At 53.9% G+C, this 16,116-nt stretch overlaps 21 non-coding genes across 21 annotated transcripts; 11 read left to right on the forward strand and 10 right to left on the reverse strand.

The window, feature by feature from the left end:
• The first annotated feature begins 267 nt into the window (after nt 1-267).
• Nucleotides 268-374, forward strand: LOC146273661 (U6 spliceosomal RNA). The gene has a single exon (XR_014767028.1). It is a non-coding gene; the product is annotated as a U6 spliceosomal RNA (small nuclear RNA).
• A 1,004-nt stretch (nt 375-1,378) lies between these two features.
• LOC146273662 (U2 spliceosomal RNA) lies at nt 1,379-1,575 on the reverse strand. Its single transcript, XR_014766905.1, has one exon. It is a non-coding gene; the product is annotated as a U2 spliceosomal RNA (small nuclear RNA).
• A 268-nt stretch (nt 1,576-1,843) lies between these two features.
• On the forward strand, nt 1,844-1,950 carry LOC146273663 (U6 spliceosomal RNA). Its single transcript, XR_014767029.1, has one exon. It is a non-coding gene; the product is annotated as a U6 spliceosomal RNA (small nuclear RNA).
• A 930-nt stretch (nt 1,951-2,880) lies between these two features.
• Nucleotides 2,881-3,077, reverse strand: LOC146273664 (U2 spliceosomal RNA). The gene has a single exon (XR_014766906.1). It is a non-coding gene; the product is annotated as a U2 spliceosomal RNA (small nuclear RNA).
• A 265-nt stretch (nt 3,078-3,342) lies between these two features.
• LOC146273665 (U6 spliceosomal RNA) lies at nt 3,343-3,449 on the forward strand. Its single transcript, XR_014767030.1, has one exon. It is a non-coding gene; the product is annotated as a U6 spliceosomal RNA (small nuclear RNA).
• A 585-nt stretch (nt 3,450-4,034) lies between these two features.
• Nucleotides 4,035-4,231, reverse strand: LOC146273666 (U2 spliceosomal RNA). The gene has a single exon (XR_014766907.1). It is a non-coding gene; the product is annotated as a U2 spliceosomal RNA (small nuclear RNA).
• A 269-nt stretch (nt 4,232-4,500) lies between these two features.
• LOC146273667 (U6 spliceosomal RNA) lies at nt 4,501-4,607 on the forward strand. Its single transcript, XR_014767034.1, has one exon. It is a non-coding gene; the product is annotated as a U6 spliceosomal RNA (small nuclear RNA).
• A 982-nt stretch (nt 4,608-5,589) lies between these two features.
• On the reverse strand, nt 5,590-5,786 carry LOC146273668 (U2 spliceosomal RNA). Its single transcript, XR_014766909.1, has one exon. It is a non-coding gene; the product is annotated as a U2 spliceosomal RNA (small nuclear RNA).
• Nucleotides 5,787-6,055: 269 nt separating this feature from the next.
• LOC146273669 (U6 spliceosomal RNA) lies at nt 6,056-6,162 on the forward strand. The gene has a single exon (XR_014767044.1). It is a non-coding gene; the product is annotated as a U6 spliceosomal RNA (small nuclear RNA).
• Nucleotides 6,163-7,113: 951 nt separating this feature from the next.
• Nucleotides 7,114-7,310, reverse strand: LOC146273670 (U2 spliceosomal RNA). The gene has a single exon (XR_014766910.1). It is a non-coding gene; the product is annotated as a U2 spliceosomal RNA (small nuclear RNA).
• Nucleotides 7,311-7,579: 269 nt separating this feature from the next.
• LOC146273671 (U6 spliceosomal RNA) lies at nt 7,580-7,686 on the forward strand. Its single transcript, XR_014767045.1, has one exon. It is a non-coding gene; the product is annotated as a U6 spliceosomal RNA (small nuclear RNA).
• Nucleotides 7,687-8,667: 981 nt separating this feature from the next.
• On the reverse strand, nt 8,668-8,864 carry LOC146273672 (U2 spliceosomal RNA). Its single transcript, XR_014766911.1, has one exon. It is a non-coding gene; the product is annotated as a U2 spliceosomal RNA (small nuclear RNA).
• A 269-nt stretch (nt 8,865-9,133) lies between these two features.
• Nucleotides 9,134-9,240, forward strand: LOC146273673 (U6 spliceosomal RNA). The gene has a single exon (XR_014767047.1). It is a non-coding gene; the product is annotated as a U6 spliceosomal RNA (small nuclear RNA).
• A 1,064-nt stretch (nt 9,241-10,304) lies between these two features.
• On the reverse strand, nt 10,305-10,501 carry LOC146273674 (U2 spliceosomal RNA). The gene has a single exon (XR_014766912.1). It is a non-coding gene; the product is annotated as a U2 spliceosomal RNA (small nuclear RNA).
• Nucleotides 10,502-10,770: 269 nt separating this feature from the next.
• Nucleotides 10,771-10,877, forward strand: LOC146273675 (U6 spliceosomal RNA). The gene has a single exon (XR_014767048.1). It is a non-coding gene; the product is annotated as a U6 spliceosomal RNA (small nuclear RNA).
• Nucleotides 10,878-11,931: 1,054 nt separating this feature from the next.
• On the reverse strand, nt 11,932-12,128 carry LOC146273676 (U2 spliceosomal RNA). Its single transcript, XR_014766913.1, has one exon. It is a non-coding gene; the product is annotated as a U2 spliceosomal RNA (small nuclear RNA).
• A 269-nt stretch (nt 12,129-12,397) lies between these two features.
• LOC146273677 (U6 spliceosomal RNA) lies at nt 12,398-12,504 on the forward strand. Its single transcript, XR_014767050.1, has one exon. It is a non-coding gene; the product is annotated as a U6 spliceosomal RNA (small nuclear RNA).
• Nucleotides 12,505-13,526: 1,022 nt separating this feature from the next.
• Nucleotides 13,527-13,723, reverse strand: LOC146273678 (U2 spliceosomal RNA). Its single transcript, XR_014766914.1, has one exon. It is a non-coding gene; the product is annotated as a U2 spliceosomal RNA (small nuclear RNA).
• A 269-nt stretch (nt 13,724-13,992) lies between these two features.
• Nucleotides 13,993-14,099, forward strand: LOC146273679 (U6 spliceosomal RNA). Its single transcript, XR_014767051.1, has one exon. It is a non-coding gene; the product is annotated as a U6 spliceosomal RNA (small nuclear RNA).
• A 1,002-nt stretch (nt 14,100-15,101) lies between these two features.
• On the reverse strand, nt 15,102-15,298 carry LOC146273680 (U2 spliceosomal RNA). Its single transcript, XR_014766915.1, has one exon. It is a non-coding gene; the product is annotated as a U2 spliceosomal RNA (small nuclear RNA).
• Nucleotides 15,299-15,567: 269 nt separating this feature from the next.
• On the forward strand, nt 15,568-15,674 carry LOC146273681 (U6 spliceosomal RNA). The gene has a single exon (XR_014767052.1). It is a non-coding gene; the product is annotated as a U6 spliceosomal RNA (small nuclear RNA).
• The last annotated feature ends 442 nt before the right edge of the window (nt 15,675-16,116 follow it).

The raw sequence follows: 16,116 nt of genomic DNA on the forward strand, positions 1-16,116 counted from the left end.
ACCCCCATTGATCCACGCTACCCGCGCACGGCCCCTCAGTGCCCTTGCGCTGCGCCACGGTAACGACGAGACTAGACTGGACTAGACTGGACTACGGGGGTAGGGGTTTGCAGTAGGGATAGGGGCAGAGAGAGGGAGGGAGGGAGGGGCAGAGGGGATGGCCAGGGGGAAGGGGGGACCGGCCCTCCCTCGCGCTTCAACCCCGCCCCGAGACGACTCGACCAGTGACGTGCCGTATATATAGGGGTCGGTGCAGCTGCCTGTCTTGTGCTCGCTACGGCAGCACATCTAATAAAATTGGATCGATACAGAGAAGATTAGCATGGCCCCTGCGAAAGGATGACACGCAAATCCGTGAAGCGTTCCGAATTTTGCCGAATCATCCCACCTACTAGGGTTAGGGCTAGGGTTACACCTTGACAAAAGTGGTAGGGCTAGGGTTACACCTTGACAAAAGTGGTCCTCGTTGTTTCACCCACAACAACGGATGCATTTTGGCAGCTGTGAACTCGGGTTGACCAAGCTCCTGGCAGGCAGGCAGGCAGGCAGGCAGGCAGGCAGGCAGGCAGGCAGGCAGGCAGGCAGGCAGGCAGGCAGGCAGGCAGGCAGGCAGGCAGGCAGGCAGGCAGGCAGGCAGGCAGGCAGGCAGGCAGGCAGGCAGGCAGGCAGGCACTCGCTTTTGGTGTGGTTCCTAGATGACATACGTGTTATTACATGTTATGACGACCAGATCGGCCTGTAAGTAAGTCAGTCAGTCAGTGAAAAAACTTGTTTTACTTTTTTTTTTTTTTTTTTTTTTTTTCAAGTAAAAGGGAGGGAAAACGGCGGGCCAAACGAAAAGGGCTTCGCCTCGCCGGGGGGGGTAAATAGTGGCCAAACAACTGAAAATTGATTCCCCTACGGTCCCCTACGGTTTAAAGGAAGATGGGGAACTCAACAGTGTATTCACATGAACCACCAAACGAGGCCAATAGCAATGGAATTACACTTAGTTCTTTGACTCTATGGGTTCAATCAGAGCAAGAACGCGCTCACCGGTTGGTAGGTGAGTAGGTAAGTAAGTAAGTAAGTACGTTCAAATGACATGACATTGCAAATGAATGAAATCGACTACTTCAAGGCAGGCAGCAAACGTGTTACAAAAGGAAGGTGCACTTGCACTCCCTCTTACCTACTCTATCATGATTATTGTCAACCAGAGATGGAAAGCCAGGATCACGCCCGGCCATACAATCTGTCTGTCACTCACTCACTCACTCACCCACTCACCCACTCACTCACTCACTCACCCACTCACCCACTCACTCACTCACTCACCCACTCACTCACTCACTCACACACTCACTCACCCCACAGGGTTTCCCTTTGACACGCTTAGAAAGAGTGCACCGTTCCCCAGAGAAGCTGCAATACCGGGGCGATGCGTGGAGCGGACGGAGCGAGCCCTCGTTCCGACTCCCCGTTGGCAAAAATCGGCTTAATAAGAACTGGTCCCCCCCGTGGGAGACCTATCAGATATTAAACTGACAAGAACAGAAACTACACTTGATCTGAGCCAAAAGGCCGAGAAGCGATGACCCCCATTGATCCACGCTACCCGCGCACGGCCCCTCAGTGCCCTTGCGCTGCGCCACGGTAACGACGAGACTAGACTGGACTAGACTGGACTACGGGGGTAGGGGTTTGCAGTAGGGATAGGGGCAGAGAGAGGGAGGGAGGGAGGGGCAGAGGGGATGGCCAGGGGGAAGGGGGGACCGGCCCTCCCTCGCGCTTCAACCCCGCCCCGAGACGACTCGACCAGTGACGTGCCGTATATATAGGGGTCGGTGCAGCTGCCTGTCTTGTGCTCGCTACGGCAGCACATCTAATAAAATTGGATCGATACAGAGAAGATTAGCATGGCCCCTGCGAAAGGATGACACGCAAATCCGTGAAGCGTTCCGAATTTTGCCGAATCATCCCACCTACTAGGGTTAGGGCTAGGGTTACACCTTGACAAAAGTGGTAGGGCTAGGGTTACACCTTGACAAAAGTGGTCCTCGTTGTTTCACCCACAACAACGGATGCATTTTGGCAGCTGTGAACTCGGGTTGACCAAGCTCCTGGCAGGCAGGCAGGCAGGCAGGCAGGCAGGCAGGCAGGCAGGCAGGCAGGCAGGCAGGCAGGCAGGCAGGCAGGCACTCGCTTTTGGTGTGGTTCCTAGATGACATACGTGTTATTACATGTTATGACGACCAGATCGGCCTGTAAGTAAGTCAGTCAGTCAGTGAAAAAACTTGTTTTACTTTTTTTTTTTTTTTTTTTTTTTTCAAGTAAAAGGGAGGGAAAACGGCGGGCCAAACGAAAAGGGCTTCGCCTCGCCGGGGGGGTAAATAGTGGCCAAACAACTGAAAATTGATTCCCCTACGGTCCCCTACGGTTTAAAGGAAGATGGGGAACTCAACAGTGTATTCACATGAACCACCAAACGAGGCCAATAGCAATGGAATTACACTTAGTTCTTTGACTCTATGGGTTCAATCAGAGCAAGAACGCGCTCACCGGTTGGTAGGTGAGTAGGTAAGTAAGTAAGTAAGTACGTTCAAATGACATGACATTGCAAATGAATGAAATCGACTACTTCAAGGCAGGCAGCAAACGTGTTACAAAAGGAAGGTGCACTTGCACTCCCTCTTACCTACTCTATCATGATTATTGTCAACCAGAGATGGAAAGCCAGGATCACGCCCGGCCATACAATCTGTCTGTCACTCACTCACTCACTCACCCACTCACCCACTCACTCACTCACTCACCCACTCACCCACTCACTCACTCACCCACTCACTCACTCACTCACACACTCACTCACCCCACAGGGTTTCCCTTTGACACGCTTAGAAAGAGTGCACCGTTCCCCAGAGAAGCTGCAATACCGGGGCGATGCGTGGAGCGGACGGAGCGAGCCCTCGTTCCGACTCCCCGTTGGCAAAAATCGGCTTAATAAGAACTGGTCCCCCCCGTGGGAGACCTATCAGATATTAAACTGACAAGAACAGAAACTACACTTGATCTGAGCCAAAAGGCCGAGAAGCGATGACCCCCATTGATCCACGCTACCCGCGCACGGCCCCTCAGTGCCCTTGCGCTGCGCCACGGTAACGACGAGACTAGACTGGACTAGACTGGACTACGGGGGTAGGGGTTTGCAGTAGGGATAGGGGCAGAGAGAGGGAGGGAGGGGCAGAGGGGATGGCCAGGGGGAAGGGGGGGACCGGCCCTCCCTCGCGCTTCAACCCCGCCCCGAGACGACTCGACCAGTGACGTGCCGTATATATAGGGGTCGGTGCAGCTGCCTGTCTTGTGCTCGCTACGGCAGCACATCTAATAAAATTGGATCGATACAGAGAAGATTAGCATGGCCCCTGCGAAAGGATGACACGCAAATCCGTGAAGCGTTCCGAATTTTGCCGAATCATCCCACCTACTAGGGTTAGGGCTAGGGTTACACCTTGACAAAAGTGGTAGGGCTAGGGTTACACCTTGACAAAAGTGGTCCTCGTTGTTTCACCCACAACAACGGATGCATTTTGGCAGCTGTGAACTCGGGTTGACCAAGCTCCTGGCAGGCAGGCAGGCAGGCAGGCAGGCAGGCAGGCAGGCAGGCAGGCAGGCAGGCAGGCAGGCAGGCACTCGCTTTTGGTGTGGTTCCTAGATGACATACGTGTTATTACATGTTATGACGACCAGATCGGCCTGTAAGTAAGTCAGTCAGTCAGTGAAAAAACTTGTTTTACTTTTTTTTTTTTTTTTCAAGTAAAAGGGAGGGAAAACGGCGGGCCAAACGAAAAGGGCTTCGCCTCGCCGGGGGGGGTAAATAGTGGCCAAACAACTGAAAATTGATTCCCCTACGGTCCCCTACGGTTTAAAGGAAGATGGGGAACTCAACAGTGTATTCACATGAACCACCACACTCACCCACTCACCCACTCACTCACTCACTCACTCACTCACACACTCACTCACCCCACAGGGTTTCCCTTTGACACGCTTAGAAAGAGTGCACCGTTCCCCAGAGAAGCTGCAATACCGGGGCGATGCGTGGAGCGGACGGAGCGAGCCCTCGTTCCGACTCCCCGTTGGCAAAAATCGGCTTAATAAGAACTGGTCCCCCCCGTGGGAGACCTATCAGATATTAAACTGACAAGAACAGAAACTACACTTGATCTGAGCCAAAAGGCCGAGAAGCGATGACCCCCATTGATCCACGCTACCCGCGCACGGCCCCTCAGTGCCCTTGCGCTGCGCCACGGTAACGACGAGACTAGACTGGACTAGACTGGACTACGGGGGTAGGGGTTTGCAGTAGGGATAGGGGCAGAGAGAGGGAGGGAGGGAGGGGCAGAGGGGATGGCCAGGGGGAAGGGGGGGACCGGCCCGCCCTCGCGCTTCAACCCCGCCCCGAGACGACTCGACCAGTGACGTGCCGTATATATAGGGGTCGGTGCAGCTGCCTGTCTTGTGCTCGCTACGGCAGCACATCTAATAAAATTGGATCGATACAGAGAAGATTAGCATGGCCCCTGCGAAAGGATGACACGCAAATCCGTGAAGCGTTCCGAATTTTGCCGAATCATCCCACCTACTAGGGTTAGGGCTAGGGTTACACCTTGACAAAAGTGGTAGGGCTAGGGTTACACTTTGACAAAAGTGGTCCTCGTTGTTTCACCCACAACAACGGATGCATTTTGGCAGCTGTGAACTCGGGTTGACCAAGCTCCTGGCAGGCAGGCAGGCAGGCAGGCAGGCAGGCAGGCAGGCAGGCAGGCAGGCAGGCAGGCAGGCAGGCAGGCAGGCAGGCAGGCAGGCAGGCAGGCAGGCAGGCAGGCAGGCAGGCAGGCAGGCAGGCAGGCAGGCAGGCAGGCAGGCAGGCAGGCAGGCAGGCAGGCACTCGCTTTTGGTGTGGTTCCTAGATGACATACGTGTTATTACATGTTATGACGACCAGATCGGCCTGTAAGTAAGTCAGTCAGTCAGTGAAAAAACTTGTTTTACTTTTTTTTTTTTTTTCAAGTAAAAGGGAGGGAAAACGGCGGGCCAAACGAAAAGGGCTTCGCCTCGCCGGGGGGGGTAAATAGTGGCCAAACAACTGAAAATTGATTCCCCTACGGTCCCCTACGGTTTAAAGGAAGATGGGGAACTCAACAGTGTATTCACATGAACCACCAAACGAGGCCAATAGCAATGGAATTACACTTAGTTCTTTGACTCTATGGGTTCAATCAGAGCAAGAACGCGCTCACCGGTTGGTAGGTGAGTAGGTAAGTAAGTAAGTAAGTACGTTCAAATGACATGACATTGCAAATGAATGAAATCGACTACTTCAAGGCAGGCAGCAAACGTGTTACAAAAGGAAGGTGCACTTGCACTCCCTCTTACCTACTCTATCATGATTATTGTCAACCAGAGATGGAAAGCCAGGATCACGCCCGGCCATACAATCTGTCTGTCACTCACTCACTCACCCACTCACCCACTCACTCACTCACTCACTCACTCACTCACTCACACACTCACTCACCCCACAGGGTTTCCCTTTGACACGCTTAGAAAGAGTGCACCGTTCCCCAGAGAAGCTGCAATACCGGGGCGATGCGTGGAGCGGACGGAGCGAGCCCTCGTTCCGACTCCCCGTTGGCAAAAATCGGCTTAATAAGAACTGGTCCCCCCCGTGGGAGACCTATCAGATATTAAACTGACAAGAACAGAAACTACACTTGATCTGAGCCAAAAGGCCGAGAAGCGATGACCCCCATTGATCCACGCTACCCGCGCACGGCCCCTCAGTGCCCTTGCGCTGCGCCACGGTAACGACGAGACTAGACTGGACTAGACTGGACTACGGGGGTAGGGGTTTGCAGTAGGGATAGGGGCAGAGAGAGGGAGGGAGGGAGGGGCAGAGGGGATGGCCAGGGGGAAGGGGGGGACCGGCCCTCCCTCGCGCTTCAACCCCGCCCCGAGACGACTCGACCAGTGACGTGCCGTATATATAGGGGTCGGTGCAGCTGCCTGTCTTGTGCTCGCTACGGCAGCACATCTAATAAAATTGGATCGATACAGAGAAGATTAGCATGGCCCCTGCGAAAGGATGACACGCAAATCCGTGAAGCGTTCCGAATTTTGCCGAATCATCCCACCTACTAGGGTTAGGGCTAGGGTTACACCTTGACAAAAGTGGTAGGGCTAGGGTTACACCTTGACAAAAGTGGTCCTCGTTGTTTCACCCACAACAACGGATGCATTTTGGCAGCTGTGAACTCGGGTTGACCAAGCTCCTGGCAGGCAGGCAGGCAGGCAGGCAGGCAGGCAGGCAGGCAGGCAGGCAGGCAGGCAGGCAGGCAGGCAGGCAGGCAGGCAGGCAGGCAGGCAGGCAGGCAGGCAGGCAGGCAGGCAGGCAGGCAGGCAGGCACTCGCTTTTGGTGTGGTTCCTAGATGACATACGTGTTATTACATGTTATGACGACCAGATCGGCCTGTAAGTAAGTCAGTCAGTCAGTGAAAAAACTTGTTTTACTTTTTTTTTTTTTTTTCAAGTAAAAGGGAGGGAAAACGGCGGGCCAAACGAAAAGGGCTTCGCCTCGCCGGGGGGGGTAAATAGTGGCCAAACAACTGAAAATTGATTCCCCTACGGTCCCCTACGGTTTAAAGGAAGATGGGGAACTCAACAGTGTATTCACATGAACCACCAAACGAGGCCAATAGCAATGGAATTACACTTAGTTCTTTGACTCTATGGGTTCAATCAGAGCAAGAACGCGCTCACCGGTTGGTAGGTGAGTAGGTAAGTAAGTAAGTAAGTACGTTCAAATGACATGACATTGCAAATGAATGAAATCGACTACTTCAAGGCAGGCAGCAAACGTGTTACAAAAGGAAGGTGCACTTGCACTCCCTCTTACCTACTCTATCATGATTATTGTCAACCAGAGATGGAAAGCCAGGATCACGCCCGGCCATACAATCTGTCTGTCACTCACTCACTCACCCACTCACCCACTCACTCACTCACTCACTCACTCACTCACTCACTCACACACTCACTCACCCCACAGGGTTTCCCTTTGACACGCTTAGAAAGAGTGCACCGTTCCCCAGAGAAGCTGCAATACCGGGGCGATGCGTGGAGCGGACGGAGCGAGCCCTCGTTCCGACTCCCCGTTGGCAAAAATCGGCTTAATAAGAACTGGTCCCCCCCGTGGGAGACCTATCAGATATTAAACTGACAAGAACAGAAACTACACTTGATCTGAGCCAAAAGGCCGAGAAGCGATGACCCCCATTGATCCACGCTACCCGCGCACGGCCCCTCAGTGCCCTTGCGCTGCGCCACGGTAACGACGAGACTAGACTGGACTAGACTGGACTACGGGGGTAGGGGTTTGCAGTAGGGATAGGGGCAGAGAGAGGGAGGGAGGGAGGGGCAGAGGGGATGGCCAGGGGGAAGGGGGGGACCGGCCCTCCCTCGCGCTTCAACCCCGCCCCGAGACGACTCGACCAGTGACGTGCCGTATATATAGGGGTCGGTGCAGCTGCCTGTCTTGTGCTCGCTACGGCAGCACATCTAATAAAATTGGATCGATACAGAGAAGATTAGCATGGCCCCTGCGAAAGGATGACACGCAAATCCGTGAAGCGTTCCGAATTTTGCCGAATCATCCCACCTACTAGGGTTAGGGCTAGGGTTACACCTTGACAAAAGTGGTAGGGCTAGGGTTACACCTTGACAAAAGTGGTCCTCGTTGTTTCACCCACAACAACGGATGCATTTTGGCAGCTGTGAACTCGGGTTGACCAAGCTCCTGGCAGGCAGGCAGGCAGGCAGGCAGGCAGGCAGGCAGGCAGGCAGGCAGGCAGGCAGGCAGGCAGGCAGGCAGGCAGGCAGGCAGGCAGGCAGGCAGGCAGGCAGGCAGGCAGGCAGGCAGGCAGGCAGGCAGGCAGGCAGGCAGGCAGGCAGGCAGGCAGGCACTCGCTTTTGGTGTGGTTCCTAGATGACATACGTGTTATTACATGTTATGACGACCAGATCGGCCTGTAAGTAAGTCAGTCAGTCAGTGAAAAAACTTGTTTTACTTTTTTTTTTTTTTCAAGTAAAAGGGAGGGAAAACGGCGGGCCAAACGAAAAGGGCTTCGCCTCGCCGGGGGGGGTAAATAGTGGCCAAACAACTGAAAATTGATTCCCCTACGGTCCCCTACGGTTTAAAGGAAGATGGGGAACTCAACAGTGTATTCACATGAACCACCAAACGAGGCCAATAGCAATGGAATTACACTTAGTTCTTTGACTCTATGGGTTCAATCAGAGCAAGAACGCGCTCACCGGTTGGTAGGTGAGTAGGTAAGTAAGTAAGTAAGTACGTTCAAATGACATGACATTGCAAATGAATGAAATCGACTACTTCAAGGCAGGCAGCAAACGTGTTACAAAAGGAAGGTGCACTTGCACTCCCTCTTACCTACTCTATCATGATTATTGTCAACCAGAGATGGAAAGCCAGGATCACGCCCGGCCATACAATCTGTCTGTCACTCACTCACTCACCCACTCACCCACTCACTCACTCACTCACTCACTCACTCACTCACTCACACACTCACTCACCCCACAGGGTTTCCCTTTGACACGCTTAGAAAGAGTGCACCGTTCCCCAGAGAAGCTGCAATACCGGGGCGATGCGTGGAGCGGACGGAGCGAGCCCTCGTTCCGACTCCCCGTTGGCAAAAATCGGCTTAATAAGAACTGGTCCCCCCCGTGGGAGACCTATCAGATATTAAACTGACAAGAACAGAAACTACACTTGATCTGAGCCAAAAGGCCGAGAAGCGATGACCCCCATTGATCCACGCTACCCGCGCACGGCCCCTCAGTGCCCTTGCGCTGCGCCACGGTAACGACGAGACTAGACTGGACTAGACTGGACTACGGGGGTAGGGGTTTGCAGTAGGGATAGGGGCAGAGAGAGGGAGGGAGGGAGGGGCAGAGGGGATGGCCAGGGGGAAGGGGGGGACCGGCCCTCCCTCGCGCTTCAACCCCGCCCCGAGACGACTCGACCAGTGACGTGCCGTATATATAGGGGTCGGTGCAGCTGCCTGTCTTGTGCTCGCTACGGCAGCACATCTAATAAAATTGGATCGATACAGAGAAGATTAGCATGGCCCCTGCGAAAGGATGACACGCAAATCCGTGAAGCGTTCCGAATTTTGCCGAATCATCCCACCTACTAGGGTTAGGGCTAGGGTTACACCTTGACAAAAGTGGTAGGGCTAGGGTTACACCTTGACAAAAGTGGTCCTCGTTGTTTCACCCACAACAACGGATGCATTTTGGCAGCTGTGAACTCGGGTTGACCAAGCTCCTGGCAGGCAGGCAGGCAGGCAGGCAGGCAGGCAGGCAGGCAGGCAGGCAGGCAGGCAGGCAGGCAGGCAGGCAGGCAGGCAGGCAGGCAGGCAGGCAGGCAGGCAGGCAGGCAGGCAGGCAGGCAGGCAGGCAGGCAGGCAGGCAGGCAGGCAGGCAGGCAGGCAGGCAGGCAGGCAGGCAGGCAGGCAGGCAGGCACTCGCTTTTGGTGTGGTTCCTAGATGACATACGTGTTATTACATGTTATGACGACCAGATCGGCCTGTAAGTAAGTCAGTCAGTCAGTGAAAAAACTTGTTTTACTTTTTTTTTTTTTTTTTTTTTTTTTCAAGTAAAAGGGAGGGAAAACGGCGGGCCAAACGAAAAGGGCTTCGCCTCGCCGGGGGGGGTAAATAGTGGCCAAACAACTGAAAATTGATTCCCCTACGGTCCCCTACGGTTTAAAGGAAGATGGGGAACTCAACAGTGTATTCACATGAACCACCAAACGAGGCCAATAGCAATGGAATTACACTTAGTTCTTTGACTCTATGGGTTCAATCAGAGCAAGAACGCGCTCACCGGTTGGTAGGTGAGTAGGTAAGTAAGTAAGTAAGTACGTTCAAATGACATGACATTGCAAATGAATGAAATCGACTACTTCAAGGCAGGCAGCAAACGTGTTACAAAAGGAAGGTGCACTTGCACTCCCTCTTACCTACTCTATCATGATTATTGTCAACCAGAGATGGAAAGCCAGGATCACGCCCGGCCATACAATCTGTCTGTCACTCACTCACTCACTCACCCACTCACCCACTCACTCACTCACTCACCCACTCACCCACTCACTCACTCACTCACCCACTCACTCACTCACTCACTCACTCACACACTCACTCACCCCACAGGGTTTCCCTTTGACACGCTTAGAAAGAGTGCACCGTTCCCCAGAGAAGCTGCAATACCGGGGCGATGCGTGGAGCGGACGGAGCGAGCCCTCGTTCCGACTCCCCGTTGGCAAAAATCGGCTTAATAAGAACTGGTCCCCCCCGTGGGAGACCTATCAGATATTAAACTGACAAGAACAGAAACTACACTTGATCTGAGCCAAAAGGCCGAGAAGCGATGACCCCCATTGATCCACGCTACCCGCGCACGGCCCCTCAGTGCCCTTGCGCTGCGCCACGGTAACGACGAGACTAGACTGGACTAGACTGGACTACGGGGGTAGGGGTTTGCAGTAGGGATAGGGGCAGAGAGAGGGAGGGAGGGAGGGGCAGAGGGGATGGCCAGGGGGAAGGGGGGGACCGGCCCTCCCTCGCGCTTCAACCCCGCCCCGAGACGACTCGACCAGTGACGTGCCGTATATATAGGGGTCGGTGCAGCTGCCTGTCTTGTGCTCGCTACGGCAGCACATCTAATAAAATTGGATCGATACAGAGAAGATTAGCATGGCCCCTGCGAAAGGATGACACGCAAATCCGTGAAGCGTTCCGAATTTTGCCGAATCATCCCACCTACTAGGGTTAGGGCTAGGGTTACACCTTGACAAAAGTGGTAGGGCTAGGGTTACACCTTGACAAAAGTGGTCCTCGTTGTTTCACCCACAACAACGGATGCATTTTGGCAGCTGTGAACTCGGGTTGACCAAGCTCCTGGCAGGCAGGCAGGCAGGCAGGCAGGCAGGCAGGCAGGCAGGCAGGCAGGCAGGCAGGCAGGCAGGCAGGCAGGCAGGCAGGCAGGCAGGCAGGCAGGCAGGCAGGCAGGCAGGCAGGCAGGCAGGCAGGCAGGCAGGCAGGCAGGCAGGCAGGCAGGCAGGCAGGCAGGCAGGCAGGCAGGCAGGCAGGCAGGCAGGCAGGCAGGCACTCGCTTTTGGTGTGGTTCCTAGATGACATACGTGTTATTACATGTTATGACGACCAGATCGGCCTGTAAGTAAGTCAGTCAGTCAGTGAAAAAACTTGTTTTACTTTTTTTTTTTTTTTCAAGTAAAAGGGAGGGAAAACGGCGGGCCAAACGAAAAGGGCTTCGCCTCGCCGGGGGGGGTAAATAGTGGCCAAACAACTGAAAATTGATTCCCCTACGGTCCCCTACGGTTTAAAGGAAGATGGGGAACTCAACAGTGTATTCACATGAACCACCAAACGAGGCCAATAGCAATGGAATTACACTTAGTTCTTTGACTCTATGGGTTCAATCAGAGCAAGAACGCGCTCACCGGTTGGTAGGTGAGTAGGTAAGTAAGTAAGTAAGTACGTTCAAATGACATGACATTGCAAATGAATGAAATCGACTACTTCAAGGCAGGCAGCAAACGTGTTACAAAAGGAAGGTGCACTTGCACTCCCTCTTACCTACTCTATCATGATTATTGTCAACCAGAGATGGAAAGCCAGGATCACGCCCGGCCATACAATCTGTCTGTCACTCACTCACTCACTCACCCACTCACCCACTCACTCACTCACTCACCCACTCACCCACTCACTCACTCACCCACTCACTCACTCACTCACACACTCACTCACCCCACAGGGTTTCCCTTTGACACGCTTAGAAAGAGTGCACCGTTCCCCAGAGAAGCTGCAATACCGGGGCGATGCGTGGAGCGGACGGAGCGAGCCCTCGTTCCGACTCCCCGTTGGCAAAAATCGGCTTAATAAGAACTGGTCCCCCCCGTGGGAGACCTATCAGATATTAAACTGACAAGAACAGAAACTACACTTGATCTGAGCCAAAAGGCCGAGAAGCGATGACCCCCATTGATCCACGCTACCCGCGCACGGCCCCTCAGTGCCCTTGCGCTGCGCCACGGTAACGACGAGACTAGACTGGACTAGACTGGACTACGGGGGTAGGGGTTTGCAGTAGGGATAGGGGCAGAGAGAGGGAGGGAGGGAGGGGCAGAGGGGATGGCCAGGGGGAAGGGGGGGACCGGCCCTCCCTCGCGCTTCAACCCCGCCCCGAGACGACTCGACCAGTGACGTGCCGTATATATAGGGGTCGGTGCAGCTGCCTGTCTTGTGCTCGCTACGGCAGCACATCTAATAAAATTGGATCGATACAGAGAAGATTAGCATGGCCCCTGCGAAAGGATGACACGCAAATCCGTGAAGCGTTCCGAATTTTGCCGAATCATCCCACCTACTAGGGTTAGGGCTAGGGTTACACCTTGACAAAAGTGGTAGGGCTAGGGTTACACCTTGACAAAAGTGGTCCTCGTTGTTTCACCCACAACAACGGATGCATTTTGGCAGCTGTGAACTCGGGTTGACCAAGCTCCTGGCAGGCAGGCAGGCAGGCAGGCAGGCAGGCAGGCAGGCAGGCAGGCAGGCAGGCAGGCAGGCAGGCAGGCAGGCAGGCAGGCAGGCAGGCAGGCAGGCAGGCAGGCAGGCAGGCAGGCAGGCAGGCAGGCAGGCAGGCAGGCAGGCAGGCAGGCAGGCAGGCAGGCACTCGCTTTTGGTGTGGTTCCTAGATGACATACGTGTTATTACATGTTATGACGACCAGATCGGCCTGTAAGTAAGTCAGTCAGTCAGTGAAAAAACTTGTTTTACTTTTTTTTTTTTTTTCAAGTAAAAGGGAGGGAAAACGGCGGGCCAAACGAAAAGGGCTTCGCCTCGCCGGGGGGGGTAAATAGTGGCCAAACAACTGAAAATTGATTCCCCTACGGTCCCCTACGGTTTAAAGGAAGATGGGGAACTCAACAGTGTATTCACATGAACCACCAAACGAGGCCAATAGCAATGGAATTACACTTAGTTCTTTGACTCTATGGGTTCAATCAGAGCAAGAACGCGCTCACCGGTTGGTAGGTGAGTAGGTAAGTAAGTAAGTAAGTACGTTCAAATGACATGACATTGCAAATGAATGAAATCGACTACTTCAAGGCAGGCAGCAAACGTGTTACAAAAGGAAGGTGCACTTGCACTCCCTCTTACCTACTCTATCATGATTATTGTCAACCAGAGATGGAAAGCCAGGATCACGCCCGGCCATACAATCTGTCTGTCACTCACTCACTCACTCACTCACCCACTCACCCACTCACTCACTCACTCACCCACTCACCCACTCACTCACTCACCCACTCACTCACTCACTCACTCACACACTCACTCACCCCACAGGGTTTCCCTTTGACACGCTTAGAAAGAGTGCACCGTTCCCCAGAGAAGCTGCAATACCGGGGCGATGCGTGGAGCGGACGGAGCGAGCCCTCGTTCCGACTCCCCGTTGGCAAAAATCGGCTTAATAAGAACTGGTCCCCCCCGTGGGAGACCTATCAGATATTAAACTGACAAGAACAGAAACTACACTTGATCTGAGCCAAAAGGCCGAGAAGCGATGACCCCCATTGATCCACGCTACCCGCGCACGGCCCCTCAGTGCCCTTGCGCTGCGCCACGGTAACGACGAGACTAGACTGGACTAGACTGGACTACGGGGGTAGGGGTTTGCAGTAGGGATAGGGGCAGAGAGAGGGAGGGAGGGAGGGGCAGAGGGGATGGCCAGGGGGAAGGGGGGGACCGGCCCTCCCTCGCGCTTCAACCCCGCCCCGAGACGACTCGACCAGTGACGTGCCGTATATATAGGGGTCGGTGCAGCTGCCTGTCTTGTGCTCGCTACGGCAGCACATCTAATAAAATTGGATCGATACAGAGAAGATTAGCATGGCCCCTGCGAAAGGATGACACGCAAATCCGTGAAGCGTTCCGAATTTTGCCGAATCATCCCACCTACTAGGGTTAGGGCTAGGGTTACACCTTGACAAAAGTGGTAGGGCTAGGGTTACACCTTGACAAAAGTGGTCCTCGTTGTTTCACCCACAACAACGGATGCATTTTGGCAGCTGTGAACTCGGGTTGACCAAGCTCCTGGCAGGCAGGCAGGCAGGCAGGCAGGCAGGCAGGCAGGCAGGCAGGCAGGCAGGCAGGCAGGCAGGCAGGCAGGCAGGCAGGCAGGCAGGCAGGCAGGCAGGCAGGCAGGCAGGCAGGCAGGCAGGCAGGCAGGCAGGCAGGCACTCGCTTTTGGTGTGGTTCCTAGATGACATACGTGTTATTACATGTTATGACGACCAGATCGGCCTGTAAGTAAGTCAGTCAGTCAGTGAAAAAACTTGTTTTACTTTTTTTTTTTTTTTTTTTTTTTCAAGTAAAAGGGAGGGAAAACGGCGGGCCAAACGAAAAGGGCTTCGCCTCGCCGGGGGGGGTAAATAGTGGCCAAACAACTGAAAATTGATTCCCCTACGGTCCCCTACGGTTTAAAGGAAGATGGGGAACTCAACAGTGTATTCACATGAACCACCAAACGAGGCCAATAGCAATGGAATTACACTTAGTTCTTTGACTCTATGGGTTCAATCAGAGCAAGAACGCGCTCACCGGTTGGTAGGTGAGTAGGTAAGTAAGTAAGTAAGTACGTTCAAATGACATGACATTGCAAATGAATGAAATCGACTACTTCAAGGCAGGCAGCAAACGTGTTACAAAAGGAAGGTGCACTTGCACTCCCTCTTACCTACTCTATCATGATTATTGTCAACCAGAGATGGAAAGCCAGGATCACGCCCGGCCATACAATCTGTCTGTCACTCACTCACTCACTCACCCACTCACCCACTCACTCACTCACTCACCCACTCACCCACTCACTCACTCACTCACCCACTCACTCACTCACTCACACACTCACTCACCCCACAGGGTTTCCCTTTGACACGCTTAGAAAGAGTGCACCGTTCCCCAGAGAAGCTGCAATACCGGGGCGATGCGTGGAGCGGACGGAGCGAGCCCTCGTTCCGACTCCCCGTTGGCAAAAATCGGCTTAATAAGAACTGGTCCCCCCCGTGGGAGACCTATCAGATATTAAACTGACAAGAACAGAAACTACACTTGATCTGAGCCAAAAGGCCGAGAAGCGATGACCCCCATTGATCCACGCTACCCGCGCACGGCCCCTCAGTGCCCTTGCGCTGCGCCACGGTAACGACGAGACTAGACTGGACTAGACTGGACTACGGGGGTAGGGGTTTGCAGTAGGGATAGGGGCAGAGAGAGGGAGGGAGGGAGGGGCAGAGGGGATGGCCAGGGGGAAGGGGGGGACCGGCCCTCCCTCGCGCTTCAACCCCGCCCCGAGACGACTCGACCAGTGACGTGCCGTATATATAGGGGTCGGTGCAGCTGCCTGTCTTGTGCTCGCTACGGCAGCACATCTAATAAAATTGGATCGATACAGAGAAGATTAGCATGGCCCCTGCGAAAGGATGACACGCAAATCCGTGAAGCGTTCCGAATTTTGCCGAATCATCCCACCTACTAGGGTTAGGGCTAGGGTTACACCTTGACAAAAGTGGTAGGGCTAGGGTTACACCTTGACAAAAGTGGTCCTCGTTGTTTCACCCACAACAACGGATGCATTTTGGCAGCTGTGAACTCGGGTTGACCAAGCTCCTGGCAGGCTGGCTGGCAGGCAGGCAGGCAGGCAGGCAGGCAGGCAGGCAGGCAGGCAGGCAGGCAGGCAGGCACTCGCTTTTGGTGTGGTTCCTAGATGACATACGTGTTATTACATGTTATGACGACCAGATCGGCCTGTAAGTAAGTCAGTCAGTCAGTGAAAAAACTTGTTTTACTTTTTTTTTTTTTTTTTTCAAGTAAAAGGGAGGGAAAACGGCGGGCCAAACGAAAAGGGCTTCGCCTCGCCGGGGGGGGTAAATAGTGGCCAAACAACTGAAAATTGATTC

This window comes from Hypomesus nipponensis, chromosome 9 (assembly GCF_054491055.1).
Source record: "Hypomesus nipponensis isolate SF chromosome 9, ASM5449105v1, whole genome shotgun sequence".
NCBI classification, from domain to species: domain Eukaryota; kingdom Metazoa; phylum Chordata; class Actinopteri; order Osmeriformes; family Osmeridae; genus Hypomesus; species Hypomesus nipponensis.